The 16,449-nt window shown below is 46.8% G+C and overlaps 1 long non-coding RNA gene across 1 annotated transcript in view; it reads right to left on the reverse strand.

The window, feature by feature from the left end:
- Positions 1–16,449, reverse strand: part of LOC135257584 (uncharacterized) — a 41,827-nt gene that overhangs the window by 22,094 nt on the left and 3,284 nt on the right. Inside the window, exon 2 of the long non-coding RNA XR_010330677.1 lies at positions 2,156–2,321. This is a non-coding gene — a long non-coding RNA (uncharacterized LOC135257584). The remainder of the gene's footprint in view (positions 1–2,155; positions 2,322–16,449) is intronic.

Here is a 16,449-nt window from a genome sequence, read left to right on the forward strand (position 1 = left end):
GGAGCTCATATTCGCTCAGTGTCAGATGGCTTTGTGTAATGCAGGCAATCCAGGTAACTGACCAAGCCAGCTTCAAATGTAATGTTCTGGAATCAATGCACGGACATGCACTGAGCAGAAAATGTGTGTGTGCATTGTGGCACATGCGTGTGTATCTGTGCACGGGTACAGGTGTGCAGTATATACATGCGTGCACCCATGCATGTGTGTGTGCGTGCGTGCACACCTGTGTTTGTGTGTGTGTGTGTGTGTGCATGCACACCTGTGTTTGCCTGTGTGTGTGTGTGTGTGAGAGAGAGAGTATGCGTGTGTTTCTGCACGCACCTGTGTGTTTTTGTCTGTTTGCATGCTCGCACATGTCATCCTATCCTCTCTGCACACCTTAGTCACAGCTGAGCGCAAACTACTCGCACAAGAGCAGTCACGAATCTGTCACTGCATCACAAATGGAGCTCTGTGAATACAGTCACACTTATTTATGTACAGCGTAACTGTACAGTACAGTATGTGATGTGCCGGCTCCCTCCAGCTCTCTCTCTCTCCTCCCACCCCCTCTCTTTCTCGCTCTCTCTCGCACTCTCACTCTCTCTCTCTGTCTCTCTCTCTCTCGCACTCTCTCTCTCTCTCTCTCTCTCTCTCTCTCTCTCTCTCCGCTGGCCTGTGTGCTCCTGTCCCCGGAGATAAAGCCTCTGTGACACACATTCAGCTCTCAGCTGATTGGATGCTGCTGTAATCTCTATATGGGTATATCTTTGGGCTCCACGGTCACACACACAGAAACAGACAAACACACACACACACACACATACAAGCACACGCATACACCACAGTAGCAAACACACACACACACACACACACAGAGTCACACAAGCATACACATGCATCGCAGAAGCACACACAGAAACAGACACACGCACGCGCGCGCACACACACACACACACACACACACACAGAAACAGACACGCACGCATGCGCACGCGCACACACACACACACACACACACACACAGAGACACACACAGAAACAGACACACACACGCAGCAGATGCAGTGTTATCCTCACTACAGGGTCTCTACAGCAGTGACGCTCTCAGGCTGTTGGGTAGAGCCCTTCCCCAGGGTACAGTTCTGTTTGTTTACCCGGCTGGGCAGACAGAACGCACGCACGTCTGTGGCCCTTTTTCAGATGGAGGCCGCTCAGACCTCGGGAGGAAAGGCTCCATTTGCTGAGAAACGCGTGTGAAATGCAGGACAAGGCCCACTGCACACAGCAGAGGGGACACGGCAAACAGCCGAACACAAACCCAGAACCCTGAGCACGAGCGGGCAACGAGCGATCACACACACGTATGCGCACACACCCACACACCACAAAACATACACACACCCACACACACAAAACATACACACACCCACACACACAAAACATACACACACCCACACACACAAAACATACACACACCCACACACAAAAAACATACACACACCCACACACACAAAACATACACACACCACAAACCACACACACACACACAACGCACGCACAGACAAAACATATCGCACACCCACCCACCACACGACACACACACCGCACACACCAAGAGCACATGTACATGCTCTGACATGTTCGAGTGGCAAAGCGGCCGCTGCTATTTTATTTATTTATTTTTGACGTAGTCTATGGTCGAGGGCAGAGCCTCTGCTAAGAAGCATCGAGGGCGCTTTGCAATCTGGAACGCGTTTCTCTACCAGACCAGAGGCCCGGCAGCGGAATGCACCAGTATCAGAGGGGTTTGTGGGTCGGAGGTCACGCCCCGCCCCCCCCCCCCCCCCCCAGTGGCAACGCTAGCGGTCCCTGGGGCCCGTGCAGGAGACCCAGCCTCTCAGGTCATTAAGAGGTTAACCACGTCTGGACAGACCCTGGGCCCAATTGGCTTATTTTGGGTTACAGGACTTAGCAGCATGTGGGGCTCAGCCAATGAGAGAAGAGTAGAGAGGAAGCTCATCATCATATCCTAAATTGTGACCTAGGAGTACACCGGGAACCCCATTACGAGAAAGCCCGACCGCGAAAAACGAACAGCGCTGCAGCCAACTATTCCGCCGTTCCCGCTACCAGTTGAGAAAGATGTCAAATCAGACGGCATCACACTTACCGCTATTTCACGTGTTAACGAGTTGCCGCTATACGCCCTGAAGTCTGTGAAGCTCGACCGTTCCGGAAGGTCACACCCGTAAAAAACGGCGGGAGCAGCTGCACTGTGATGTCATCACCGCAAAAGAACCCCGTGACACACGCAGCTACTCGTGCTCGCTCTCCACCTGGAATACACAACAACAACAAAAAACACCATCACGGATTAATTAACCAATAGCGACAACAAGCCTTTTCCACGTAGGTCACCTACAAACCTACAAGTGGCACAAGGCCTAGCGTTCCAATGGGAAGGCCACCCTCTCAAACACAAACAAGCGGAGGACTGGCAGTGCAGTGTAACTGTTTGGGAACAGGGCTTGTAACTCAAGGGTTGTGGCTTCAACTCCCAGCTGGGGCGTAGCCCGTGTACCCTTGAGCAAGGCGCCTGACTTCAACAGCTATAGTGAAATATCCAGGCGTATAAATGGACTGCATGTAAACGAATGTATGCTGTGTGACTTGCTCCGGATAAGACTGTCTGCCAAATGCAATAAATAATGATATAATGACTGTGCTGGTACTTGGGTATTTACTGTACTTTGGAGCTGTGTACCTCCTGGCAGTTTCTATACAAGAGGGGAAAATGAAAGGAGGTGTACGGCTGACTATCAGTATCAGCTACTGTACATGCTCTTCTTCTTCTGTTTCAATCCCACGCACACAGGCCACTCAGCCTTGTGGTTCCGTGCTCCTCACAGCTGATGGGCTTGGTGGAGGGGGTGGGGGGCGGATGCCAGGTGTCTGTAGATGTAAATAAGCCCTACTGCGTCCCTGCATCCCAACATCCGTCAAATCTGCTCTATTAGGGTAGAGAACGTGATCCCTGTTCGAGGGCAGGAAATGACACTTTGGAATATTTTCAAAATAGAAATTTTCTGAATATTTTCAATATTTAACTATACATACCATCGACAGTGTGAAATCAGAAACTGTTACTTGAAATGTGCAATATATTATAAGTATATCGCTGTTTTGAGAAATGTTTGGATAAAAAAATATACTAATTACCTATTTGTTCTCACTGGAATACAACCGAATATATATCCAATAGAATACATTCTTTAAAAAACAAATCACCGTCAAAAATATATATGGGTGCCTACATATATTTGAAGCCTTTTTTCAATGTATTGCAGTTGTTTTTCAATATAGGTGTCCTTTATGAGGTCCCAGAGGTTCTCCATGGTTACACATCTCCTGTTCCAAGGCGAGAGTTTTTGGCTTGTGTTTTAAAATATTTAAACCAATATATGGAGTCACATTTCCAACGCGGTCAATGGCGTCTTCCTCTCAGCGACACAATCCTCCGGTTTGGTTTTTGTTTGGTTTCTGTAATGCCTGCTGGCTATTATCTAACCCTTCGAGATACATTAGTAAATATATTTAGTGGGCCTACACTTAGACACACACCCTAAACAATGAAGCTATACAATTCTGACCAGGAAACGTACGCACGCCACTTTGACTATAGTGACATCAATCATCACAGGGAAAAAACCTAGGCTTGTCTTTGCAAAGTTGAAGTGCTATAATGTTACAAATATAACGAGCATTTAGACATTTCACCGCCTTCGACTCATGAGCCACATAGGACAATCATCGTTGTTAATTCAACACTAGCAGAGTGTTAAAAGGCACTACACATCAGTGTCTGTGTTGTGTGCCTGTGACAGAGGGTTAGAGCCCCCATTCACTAGGGTTCCGTGTCATTTCCCAGTGAAGCTTTATTTCACTTGACATACCAATTTATTCTGTTGTCCGTATACACACGCACACATATATTACCTTTATGAAAAAAAACCCATGTTGACACATGAGCAAATAATACAGGGAACATATCCCTGAACATATGGCTTTAATCTATTCCAAAAGCAGCCTATCTATCAGTCAGTGTCACCGCTTTCAGATCTCTGAAACATTTTATCACTTAATGGAAAATGACGCACATTTTGAAATACAGGCTGCAATATTCACACTAAATCACATTCATTAAATATTACCATTTTGGACGTATTTGTAATACGTGACGCATTTTGACATTAAAAGAAACATTATACTGTAGATATCATATTTTAAGATGTCAAAATAAAACAGAATTGTTGCTTTTTGGTAAGTGGAAACAGGATGCTAAACACTGTGTGCTGCTGTCACATTTGAAGTATCCAAACAAAACCAGAATCCCTTCTGTGTTTGCGCTTGTTGTTTTGATTGTGGTAATGTTGTGTTGTCTGTAATGAATGCAAATTGTTCGCAGAACAAACAAAAAACAGCCCGAATCAAAGGGAAACAGCAGAATGTTACAACTTCTGTTAAACCTCTTCCCAGGAAGTGGTTGTTTTAAGAAATGTAAGACACATGCAGAAACGCATGAAAAACCATGGAGTGGTTACAGAACAGTTACTGTAATGTCAATCCATGCAGCCAGCGAACATTGAGTTTTGTTTGATTAATCAGAGAATTAGCAGGGTATTAAAAGCCCTTTGTAAACCTGGCAGCGTGTTGCATTTGAAAACATTTGCCGATGTCCTTTACCATTTACAACTACAGGCCTATTACACTACTGCAACATCCTCTGAAAATTTTGGTGGGCAAGGACTAGAACACTCGTCCTCCAGTTCCGGCAAAGATTTTTAATTGATTCTACCTACGACCTCTATCATTTTAGTTTACACTCAAAGTCAAATCTTTAGTTTATATCCCTCAGGCTTCTTTATTATACGCTGACAGTTTGATTTTTAAAAAGTATTCAGTTTTACAAGCTGAAAAGGCTACAATGTTTCACACACTGCTGTGCATAGTGTACGACGAGTTAGAGCAGCGTTTCCCAACCTCGTTCCTAGAGATCTACCTGTACTGCCCTGTAGGTTTCCACTCTGACCCTAACCAAGCACGCCTCATTCAACAGCTGGCGTTTTCACTGAACTGCTAACCGTTAGAATCGGGCGCGCCAAATTAAGGGTCGAAACGAAAACCGACGGAACGGCGTATCTCCGGGATCAGGGCTGGAAACTGCTGAGTTAAGGGAAACGAACGATAACTGGGTGGAGGCGCGATCGACAGAGGCCCGAGACAGAAGCACAAAGGCAGCTCAGGCAGCGCTGAGCCCTCGTTTAAAAGGCGCTGCCGCGTCACAATACCCACGCCCACGCCGTTGTGGGAATCAGGGTATGTGACTAACGCGGTGAAAAAGTACCCTCTACGTCCAAACCGGTCTGCCCGGTTTCCCCGTTTAATTTCAGCAGAAAAACAAGGCGTGCGCTCGTTTTTTTTATAAACGTGACGGCGATGCCTAAAGCTCCTGCTTTGTTTCTGGATCGCGCGACTGTTCCACATTCCCGTTCGTCAGGGCGCTGCCGTTTCCAGCTTTTCTTACGCGTACTGAATGAGTCTGAATCAGCTGACAATGAATGTCAGCGCCATAATTCAGATCCCGGAGACAGCCGGCGTGAGATAGCACGTAACCGTGAATGGGCACGTGTTGAAAAATGAAATAAATCCGACCCGATTTGGTGGACGTACATTTGAAGTGCTGCATGTCTCACACACAAACCTCCCAATTCTCTCACCATTATAAAGTGCAATATCCACCCGATTGCGAAGCCCCCAGCATTTGAGATTAGATCATGCGCTTTCTGCGATTTCCGCCGCGCGAGTCGTCAGGCAAAGACCGGCGAAGGCTTATCTCTGCGCCCTCTGCGACCAGCGCCATAACTAACCCCCGCCGTGCCTGTCGATGACTCACGAGCGGCCCGGCGCTCTTGCATACAGCTCGCCTCTCAATTTGTCAGAACCGCACGGATACTTATTCTCCGACCCGGCTGTAAATTATTCAGACGAGCGCGGGAGAGAGAGGCGCCCGAGCTGGCCGGGCTGTTTTTGCGGAATTAGCCCCGGCTAGCGCTACTCCGTCACCGCGGCGGCACCCCGAATGGACACGGAAACGTCAAGGTCGCGGTTATCCGCGGGTCCGTATATTTTACGCCCGCCGTCTCCACCCGAGGTCACGGGGGGGGGGGGCGAAGGCAGCCGCCGCTCCCCTCCCTGCGCACCACGTAAATTACGGTCCGCGCCATTAAGCTACCAGGGGCGCCAGCTCATTTCTTCCTCCCCCCCCCCCCACACCCCCACGAAAAAAGAGCGGGTAAACGGCCATCATGGTTAGCGACCAGGCAAAGAGGGGAGAGCGACCTAAATCATCTCGCTTGGTGAGTACCGGGACCAGAGAGATATAAAAAAAAAAAAAAGGGAAATTGTGGTTTCGTTTTTTTTTTCTCCAGCGAGTCCAGACTGCAAAATTTGTCTTGTCGGCCATTCGTGGGGATCTCCATAGATCCAGCGTATAGTCAGAACGCAGACAGGCGCACGCCTCCGTCAGTAGAAAAACGCCGCAGGGACTTGCCGAACGCCAGCTCATGCGAGAACGAGCCTCCAGGGACACGCTACATGCTAATCACCAATACGGGGGCTTGCCAACATAAAACGATCATGCCCGAGCATGCTCAGTTAATACTAAGCATTCAATTTATTTAGAGTGTGTTTTTATTAGTGTAACACATTTAATAATGTGCGCACGGGCATGAGCGCACACACACACACACACACACACCACACCTGCCCACACACATGAATCAACTTTTTGTCAATTTTAGTGACTGCCAACGCCACAAGCCACAAATTTATTGAAGGAGCTGACAAAATGAACCCTTGCCAATGAACAATAACACAAGCGATAAAAAATTTAAAAAACGCTACAATAAAATATTACAATAACTGGGTCTACATGATTGCTGGTCTTCATGGTGGCTGGTCTACATGGTGGCTGGTCTGCATGGAGGCTGGTCTACATGACTGCTGGTCTACACGGTGGCTGTGATTAAGAGTCACTTTAAGAACATGGAGAGCTGTGCGTGTCGGCATGGTTACACAGACCGGTGTGGGTGGTGAGCACGTTTCCACCCCATTAACCCCGCCCTTCAGGCCCGGCTGGACTTGCGTATTGTTGAGAGATCCAGGGCGTGAACGAGGCCAATCACATGTTCTGAGCTCATGCGACTGTCATGCATTATTTAAAGGCCCGTGCGCAAGACACCGTCTCGCCCTGAGACACGTATACGAGCAGGATTCAGCCCCCGCCCCTGCCCCCCCCCCCCCCCAGAAGTGTCGGATGACGAGGTGGCTCCACGTAAACAAAAGCATCGGAAACGAGCCTCATAAATCTTCACACGCAGCCTGAAACAGGGCACCGGTAGAGTGACGGAGAAGACGTTTGCTGTCCAGGAGGTATCGAGACAGGAAGTGAAGATCCAGATACAGGAAATGAAGATAACCCTTTAAGGCAAGGGTCCCCAATCTTATCCAAAAAAACATGGATAAGATTGGTGTGGGTGCGGGTTTTTTGTTTCAGCCCAACACTATGATTAACTAATCCTGACCTTCAATCTAAACCTTGATAAGCAGAATCAGGTGTCTTGGTGCTGGGCTAACACAAAAACCTGCACCCACACCGGCCCTTTTTTTGAATAAGATTGGGGACCCCGGCTTTAAGGCATAGGATCACAGATACGTGATTGGGATGTTCGTAACTGAACATTCTAATGCTGACGTAACAATCACTACTGGTGACTGAAAGCAACGAAGTTCTAGAACATTCACTTACAATTTTGAAGCACTTTCCAAAAAAAAGCTACTCTTCAAAGGGGTAAGAAGAGCTGACAGGCACCTAAGGAAGTCTGCTGACTGCAGGTGGTAACTCATATTTAAAAAAAATAAAAAAATTTAAAAAAAAACACACACACACGAACGGTTGAACTACAGAATACTCAGTGATTGTGTTCTCTTCCTGAAGATGGTACTACTCTGGGTAATGTTCAGACTTTAGGCATAACCAACTTTCATTCTGTTAACCCCCAATGATTACAATTTTCCTAATCTGGTATTCATTCTAAATTCAATGCTTGTTCACCCTTCTTTATCAATTAAACGGTTCCGTTGACCCATTCAGTATTGCTTGGTGCAGACATGGGGACTTAAACTACTACCGTGCCAATGTTTTAAGAAGGCTGACCTTATTAAACTGGGTGTGAGAACAGTGTGTACAGACCATTGTGTCCATCATGCAGTGCTTCTCTCTCATTTAAAAGGATAAATTATTGCACAAAAAAAGGTTAAAGTTTTTATCAGTGCAGGGCAAAGTTATAATCACATTCCTGTTTCCTTTTTAAAACACAGTCATCGTGATTTAAGGACAACAAATCTCAAAGTTTATTACTTTTTTCTCACACAATCAAGAATCCCATAAAAGGAACACCAAGCGAATATCAAAGTGCATTGCGCAATTCCAGGAACGGGTTCCCTTTGGGCCCTGTCTAAATCAACTCCATCGTATACGAACGCGTGGCGTTAGTTTCGTCTCGACGGGGCTCAAGCCAGAAAAACCATTTCCTGTACGATCATCGCCCCGGTAACACAAACACAGCAGAGAGACAGAGACAGGCTCTCAGGCCCGACAGAACGACTCTGCTGAACGGACGGGCCTTCAGTTTGCCAGCCATCGGGATCCTTGGGTGCCTGAATCCAGACAGAGGCGGTACATACGGGCAGGATGCCATCACACATTCGGTGAAGCAGCTGGCTGGCTTCTCTGAAGTGCAGAGTCACTGGTTGCGCAACAGCAATGCATGAAGGGGTGGGCGGGGAGGGGGTGGGGGAGGAGGATAGAGGCATTGCACAGACAGACAAGGCCACGGGCCCTAATCCAGCCCACGCCCATGAAGATCAACCCACACTCATGCTCACCTGACACTGACCTTATGACACACTGCGCAGACAAAGACAAACAAAGAAAAGAAAAGAAAACAAAACTTTATCTGGCGTTGCATGGGCCGTGTGCACCGGATTGCAGTGTACTTGCAGAACTGCATTGTGAGGAAGTGAGTCATTTGCATCTTTTTTTGTAAGGCAGTTGCGTTTAGAGGTGACCACAGTGGAGTATGTATTTGCAGATGATGTTGACAGACGGGTGTTTAAAAAAAAACCCAAAAACCTAAAGAAATTCCACCACCAACGAGGGTGTATTTATAGAATGGCAAATGTATCTGATGCATTCAGCTTTGTCTGTCCATAACGAAGAAATTATGCTAATTAATGGGAAACTTTTAAATACTCCAAATTAGGCCCAGTTTTAGGCACACCACCAGCATGGCTGGTAAAACTAGGTAGCAGTGTAGTAAGGAGCTGGTCTTGTAACCTAAAGGTCACAGGTTCTTCAGTATATATCCGGCTGTATAAATGGATGCAGTGTAAATGCGTTGTGTAAGTCGCTCTGGATAAGAGTGTCTGCTAAATGGCTGTAATGTAATGTAGCTCAGCCTGTTACTGAAATTAAAAAGGCGACGGCTGTACTTTTAGTTTATCAGTTTGGTATTCCAATGTCTGAATCCTTTGCCCTCCCCTTTCGCCGAAGTTCAGACAGACGAAGGGTGATTATATTTTTAAAAATGCTTACTCATTCAGTAGGTTGGGGAAGTTCCGTTTTTATCGTCGAGTCTACTCTGCACGCAATGTTGTGTGCTATGTAACAAGGCCAGTCTATTTAAGACAAATTTTAACAACTCTCAAGGGGGACTTGTCGCAGATTTGAGATCGCACCGTGAAATCCCGGCGTCCGCAAAACCTGTACAGAACAAATTACCGTTCCAAAAATTTGCCACCACCCACAGGATTTGCACAAACAGTGCATACTCTTAACTATTGTTTCAATAGTTTGGGGTTAAGAGTGCTTCCTTTTTGTCATAAGATTCCTTGCCACAAATAATGTTTTTTCAAACAACGCCAGCCAAAACGGGACGCTGCGTTTTGTGTTTTCGCGCGTGTTATCGAACCCCTGGGAGGCTTTGTGTATTCTGGCACGCATAGGTGTGTCAGCTTTGTGAAAAGCAAACTCAGCAGTTACGCAAGGAGAGCCTTTCCAAAGCCACCCACGCAACGCCGTCCAGAGGAGTCGAGACTCAGGGGTTAGTAGGGTTTTTGGCAGCGGGACTGACCTGCATCCTGGGATCAGCTCAAGGGGCCGTCGTGCTCTAAAAAGCATCAGTCATTTGACTCTCTGCGATTCTCTCTAGATAATTACTCCCAAAGATCACTCATTCTGATTAGCTTGTTATTTATTAATTTGTCACTATGAGGGGGAAAAAAAAAAGACACAAGTGCCACACACTGTGCAACATGAACCGCATAGTCTACATTTTCAAATCTTGCCTCTTCGCTGATATTAAGCCCAATATCAATATTTGCGAATATAAACACGTCTGTATGTTTTTACTTTTCACTCATTTGTCTAAACAAGTATTTTAGTAACAATTACACTCCTGTTCTCCTTATATAATGGAGTTATTGTTTTATGTAATTGTTCTAGGGATATAAACAGGTGACCGTTTCACAGCCATTATCACTGGTCTCTTCTCCTTCCCTAGCAGTCGTGCTTATGGTGCAGAGCGTGTGAGTGAGCAGATGGAGATCATGGAGGACTCTTCTCCCTCTGCCGCGCTCTGCACCACAGATCCCTGAGCCAAGGGCCGGCTGTACGGACCCAGACGAACCCTTCCTCTGGATCCTCTACATCGGGGGGGGGGGGGCGATCTTATCCGAAAAAGGGCAGGTGTGGGGGCAGGTGTTTGTTTCAGCTCAGCACTACGACACCTGATATCAATTAATTAACGAATCATGGTCTTCAACCAAGACCTTGATAAGGTAGAATCAGGTGTCATCGTGCTCGGCAAGAACAAAAACCTGCACCCACACCGGCCCTTTTGGGATAAGATTGGACACCGCTGGTCTACATCCTCTACTTTGTTCCTATAGCGCTTTCATGTCACACATGTACCTCCTGTGCCACTTTCATGTTGCGTGTGCCTCCATCCAGCACTTGTATTGCACTCTGTATCATTATCTTGAAGCCCAAACGTAAATAATGTCTGCTCGTCTGGAAGCGTTTCTTCAAAAACGACGATGCAGTTTCGGTTTTGTCTTGCCTTTGATTTGAGATGCCACTTCTGAGATGATATATACCCGTTAGCATTTAGCATCTTGTACTTTTGTGTGGTTGCAGGGTGAGAAGTGGTGCTTAACTGATTTCCTGGCACATCACTGATCGAGCTGCTATTCACCGGAGCTACACTGAAGGCCAATTATTCATTCCGGGTCATTCCGACTGCTCTTTTTTTCCTCTGTCCACAGACAGCGGTCTTCAGCATAAATGTGTGAACATACACTTCATCCCCCCCCCAGCACTTGAGTAATGTATTGGCCTATTCTGTGCGAAAGCATTTCTGTTCGTTTCGGTTTTATCTGTAAGAGCAGCTCACTCGATGGCGCTGAATGGACTGCTGAGTGAAAACGGATCCCGCAGCTGACAGGAAACAGAAGCAGCCTCGACATGTACGCCAGCAGCGTAGTATAATGGGCCAGGGAAGTGGCCTTGTGACTTAAAGGCTGCAGGTTCAATTCCCTGCAGGTAGGACACCATTGTTGTGCCCTTGAGCACAACGTACTTAACCCCAATTGCTTCAGAGTATATCCAACTGTATATGACAGGAGCATCTGCTAAATGCCAGTATTGTGATAAAAACTGAATACATAAAACGCAGCAGGTAAAGACATAATATGGGGAAATAAGCCACACATAAGATACGAGGAAAATACTTTGTAAAATTCGAAAGATAAAACAAAGAGTCTTTGAAAGGACTTGTTTCACAAACAAAGAAACTGTAATATGAGGCAAGGCAATCCATATTTTTGAGGAACTTTGAGATCATTTGTCATCAATACATTATTGTAGGCCTTACAGAAAAAGGAGGAAGGGGGGTGGTATGGTGACAGTACTTAAATCTTTTAAGTAACCTAGAGTGAATTTATTCTATGGTGCAGTTATCATCTATTTGTCCTGAAGCCACACAGTATTTCTCCGGTATTGCTACGATTCCACCAGTGACCTCACTCGCTCGCTCGCTCGCAGCCGTGGGAGTACGTGCGAACTCCTCCCTCCTCGGTTGCCATGGTAACACCACGGGAGAAACAGGTGGTGTGTGTGTCGGTTATCGCCCAGGACAACGAAGTTCTGTTCCGCTGCCATCGGACCGGATCAGATTTGCATCCTCTGAGGAGATCCGCTGATCGGTAGATCGCGGGGGGCTTTCTGGCCGATTCATTTCCCTTTTAGGCGGTGATGAGAAACTGGTGCTGGCATCACCCAATGAAGGGAGAGCTTGAGTCGGTCGGGATGACAGTGAGCGAGGAATCGCACACCAGTGACCCCCCCCCCCCCCCGGGTGACCAGTCATCTTGCAGGTATGCCCGTAGAGCTGCACAAAAAGCCTCTGGATTTGCAGACTGATGAGCACGCAGCAGCAGCGGTAGTTGATTGCACGTGCTTTGGTGGACTGCGCCTGGTTGAGCTCTTCAAGACAAATAACCAAGCATGCAGCAATGAACAGTGGTGAATTGCAAAAACCGTGTGAAGTAAATGACCTTTTTTTTTTGTTTTTTTGGTTATTCTGGCTTATACTAAAAACCCATCAGAACTGTGAGGGTAGATGTAATAAGTCTGTCTTGAATGAGACAGAAAATTAGCTGTTTTCGTTATTGTCAGAAAAAAAAAATGAAAAAAAAAAAGATAATGTCACCACAGTGCCTCTGGAGACCTTCATTTCATTTCTTTCAAACTATTTTGAATGGAGCAAAAACATGGTGAAACACAGCTTAAAATTTTTTTTTTTAAAAAGAAAGGCGTTTGTTTGTACAAAAGAAAACCTGAATAGTCTGCTTCTCTGCCATTTCCCCCCCCCCCCCGGTCACCCTGTACCCATTGTGTTGATAAATCCTCTGTGTAATAGAAAATCGCACCGCTGAGTATTGTCCCGCGGAACAATTTCTCCGGCTGAAGGAGAAGGGGAGGGGGGGATGGGGGGGCGAAGCGTTATGAATCGGAGGACCCGCGTGACGCAGGAACCCTTTCTTCCCTCCCCCGGCCCTTCCTGAGGAATCATGAATGGCCAGGTTTCTGCGCAACAGGGAAGAGAGCGCAGATTCTGCACCCCTCCCCTCCCTCCTCCTCCTCCTCTCCCCGTCCCCCATCCCCCCCCCCTCCCCCCCCACCCCACCCCCACGACAGTTTTATTCTCGACATCAATGAGCTTATGTCCAGAGGCTGCCCGCTCGGAGACGGTTGCCAGGGAGACACAACACCTTTTAAGGTAGAACGATAACGGAGTGCATGCACACGTCCACGTGACGCGAAACCGAACGCGAAAATGTCAGACGGGTGGGCACCTTGCGCTCCGTATTCAATTCACTGAGAAGTGATTATTATTTTTTTTTTTATTTTTAATCTGTTTTTTATTGAAAGCGCACATCTACAGCCATAAAATCTCTCTGTGGCTTTAAAGGAGCAACGTTACGTTGCTGCTCTGGGCTACAGCCAACTGCCCTGGCTGTACGTTTTCCCTCCCTTAGTGACAATGAAATTACAGAAAACCGTCCGCCGCACTCATTGGCGGGAAGCACCTTGGTGATGTCCTCTGATTGGGCAGGGCCAGCTGACGCTGTAAACCAATCAGGTGCCCTGTATCCAAGAGAATGAAGCATGTAGAGCTATTTAAATCCAACCAGTAAAATACAAGATTGCTTATATGTATATTTCACATTAATAAAAGGGGGGTGGTTTGCTAAATAAAGGTCTAATGGAAAAATCTTGTCAGATTTCACGAGCCATGAAGCAGCCGACCACCTATAGTCAAGCGGAAACCTTCGATGAAATCTTCACTTAAAATCTTCTGAATGCATAAGCGTATCTTGGCTGTCCAGAGTCGTTTATGCATATTGATAAAACTGTATATCACACGCGTGCATTGTGCGTGTCTCCTCACGTTGAGCAGCTGCAGACAAATCGAATGGACGGTTGTAAAGCTGGATGTCTGAGAAATTTCTCCCGGGTCAGGGCGCTTCAGATCAGTCTGCAGTGCGCTTCTGCACATCTCGCAGCGCGAAGACTGTGTAAGAGTGAGAGCACGGCCATTTTCTCTCATTTGTAATGCAGACCCATGTTTTCATTAATCTGTTCGTAGTAGTCAATCTTGCCTTTTTGGCAAGTCATTTATCGCCATTTAACTGTGACCCAGGTCGCCTTCTTTTAATTTTATTATTGTGTGTGTCAAATAAGTCAAATTCAAAAACAGTCAAATAGGCAAACAATTCATGTATAATTTCATATTGGCTTCTCTCTCACGAGTACTCTGCACTATTCTTTTTTAATGAGCCCAGTCTGTGCTTCATGATTCATGATTTTAAAAAATTCAATGTCAGACAAATATTAGTTCGGAGAGCTTTTATTTATGAATTTTCCTGATCCAAAATGTGAAGAAGTGGCTGCTCACAGAGAGAACCGGGTAATGAATTTGAGAGACGACCGAAGACCAGCTTATGAAAGGACAATTAGGATGAGTCAGACTCCAACTCGGGAGCTGAAACACACATCATTTATTCATCCATTTATTTGTATTTATAAATAGACCCGCGTTTCGCTTCGTGTGAAACGAAGAGCCAGGTCTTCGGAGGCTCGGTGAGCGCTTGTCGTCGGGGAGTGAAAGGGCGGGGCTGGGGAAACCGTGGCGACGGGGGGGGGGCGGTTAAGCGGCCCTGTTCGCTGCCGAGACCGCGCGGTCCGAACGCCTCGTCACTGCGGTCTGAGCGAAGGTCGAAGGTCGCCGGACTAACGGAGAGAGCGGCGATCCGTCTGCTTCGTCGTTTAAAAAGCAAAGCGTGGGCAAATCTCGCTTCACCCCCCCACCCCCCCCCACCCCGGGCGGAGGAGGACGCGCGCCGAGCAACGTGTCATTTCACGGACGAGGAGGACGACTGCGAGCGAGCAGGCGGCTGGAAACGCATTTCTGTGTAGAGAAGGAAGGCAGCCCGTTCTCTACGTTAACAGAAATCATAAAGCGCCTTGTTTATGCACGCTGGTTAATTTCCCCACAGCCAGATTTTCTATGATAATACCGCACATTGATGTTTGTGTCGTGCTGTAATACAAGGTCTTCATACTTCCCAACTTCAGATACACGTGTGTATTTTTGTGATTCGCACATACACAATAGCCCAGTGAAATTAGGATGTGAACATTTGGGGGATGTACGTATGGCTATAGCTGTCTGCACTCTTTTCAGCGCAGTGTTCAGCTTGATAAGCGTGATTGTCTGCAGACGGCATAATATGCGTAATGCATGATGGGATTGGGCAGTGCAGTGCAGCATGGTGTTTAGGGGAAAGGTTGCGGGTTCCATTCCCAGGTGGGGCACTGCCATTGGTACCCTTGGGAAAGCTATTTAACCTGACGTTTGCAAACTGCAGTCCCAAGAGGAGCCATCGCTGTTGTAACCACAAGCAACAGCTATTCTGCACTGCTGGACATTTTCTACCTGTATACAGGTATGTATCTATGTACAACACGGTCTTCATGCTAGTCACTTGAAATAGGACTGAAAAACTCCACAACCGGATTTTAAAAAAAACAGCAACAAATAAACAAAGCAAAGCAGTATAGCATTCACAACCAAGTCGATAGCCCATGGTGAAAGGTCAACTGCAGAGGGCAGTGTGTTTGCACGCTGAGCAGGTGTAGGCACCTACAGAACTCTAAGCAGGTGTAGGAGCCCTCAAAACCCAGAGCAGGTGTAGGGAAAATTTTTTTTAAAAAATTTAAATGAACTAATTATGGAAGCAGCAAGAGCATTTATTTTAAGCTCAAACCCATTCTTAAAAACTGGAAACCACCGATTCAGGAGTACTGGAATCCAGTGCATCCAGTTTACAACTGGCATGAAACTTACATGCTAAAGATTTCAAATAGGAATGCAAACTGGGGCCACTTACCAGTTTAAACTGGTTTCAAGTCTGATGCGTGAACAGAGTGTAAGCCACTATGGATCAGGGAGTCTGCTAGGCAAACACACATTTTACTGTGAACTGTGTGCTTTAATGTACATTTAAGACCACAGACTGGAACAAAAGGCCTCTGTGTTAGTGATTTATAACTGCAGCCTATGCACTATGCTCCCTGTACTGAAGACGCTGGACATTATAAGCTAACGGAGAGGGGAAAACACAAACAGTGCCACCTTGACAACGCACAATGGATCATGGGAAATGGTCTCCAACACAACCAGGAAGGAACACGGACCACGAGGATACACTGAAACAATC

The sequence above is a fragment of the Anguilla rostrata genome, chromosome 6, assembly GCF_018555375.3.
Source record: "Anguilla rostrata isolate EN2019 chromosome 6, ASM1855537v3, whole genome shotgun sequence".
In the NCBI taxonomy this organism is placed as follows: Eukaryota; Metazoa; Chordata; class Actinopteri; order Anguilliformes; family Anguillidae; genus Anguilla; species Anguilla rostrata.